The sequence below is a fragment of the Priapulus caudatus genome, unplaced genomic scaffold (assembly GCF_000485595.1).
Source record: "Priapulus caudatus unplaced genomic scaffold, Priapulus_caudatus-5.0.1 Scaffold117, whole genome shotgun sequence".
NCBI classification, from domain to species: domain Eukaryota; kingdom Metazoa; phylum Priapulida; class Priapulimorpha; order Priapulimorphida; family Priapulidae; genus Priapulus; species Priapulus caudatus.
This window is the reverse complement of record NW_014577178.1, coordinates 532,896-533,862: the sequence shown is the minus strand read 5'-3', so window position 1 is coordinate 533,862 and position 967 is coordinate 532,896.

Genomic DNA, 967 nt, shown 5'->3' with positions numbered 1-967 from the left:
TGCGCGCATCGTCGGAGCGCGGGAAATGCTAATCCCCGGGCGTGGAGGGGCAGTACCGCAACGTGGCAGCACTAGCTGTGTTAGGATTAGGGTTAGGATCAGGGTAAGGGTTAGGGATATAAGGCCATGTCTAGCACGGAAGTATGACTGTGGAACCTTTCTGTGGAAGATTTGGACTTTGAAGTCGCGAACTGAATTGTCCCTCCACGCCCGTGTAATAGCAACAACCGTCGGAGCGCGCTGTGCCGGCGGACGGTGCGCTCTCCGTGCGGGCGCACTGCCTATATAGTCGCTTCTAGCGGCCGCTGCACACGCATGACTCACTTCCCTCTAACACACTCGCGTTGAAATCGCACTTCGTATGGGGTGGTTGTTAGCGCGCCCGCGCTCCTACCTATCATATAAAGTACAGCAGGGCGCTCGCGCTTGTGCGCGGGACGCCCGAATTGTGGTGGCTGTGCTCAGTCCGAGCGTGCGATAGTGTCTTGTTTATTCAATGTCACTCGCTCACCGTTTCCTATTCGCGTGCCGAATACCAGCCGATTAGATTCATTGGAGATTTCTAAAAATATCGCCTACTAGCGGTGCAGCAGCTTTAAAAGGCGGCTGCGCGCGCACGCCGCTTGCTTCAGCCGGAAAGACAGTCTAGACCCCGCACCGCGGCATGCTGAAAGAAATGCATCTAAATTCGCTCGCCACAGACGCGCGCGCTCTAGAGTGCGCAACATGGCAGAATCGCGTCCCTATATGCGCGACACGTATATATGCGTGTAATATGGTGCTAGGGGCGTACTCGCGGCTGGTCCGCTGTAGACGGCTGATCGTGCGTGTAACAGCGCTGCCGTGCTACACACACACTGTGCACACACACACACACACACACACACACACACACACACACACACACACACACACACACACACACACACACACACACACACACACACACACACACACACACACACAC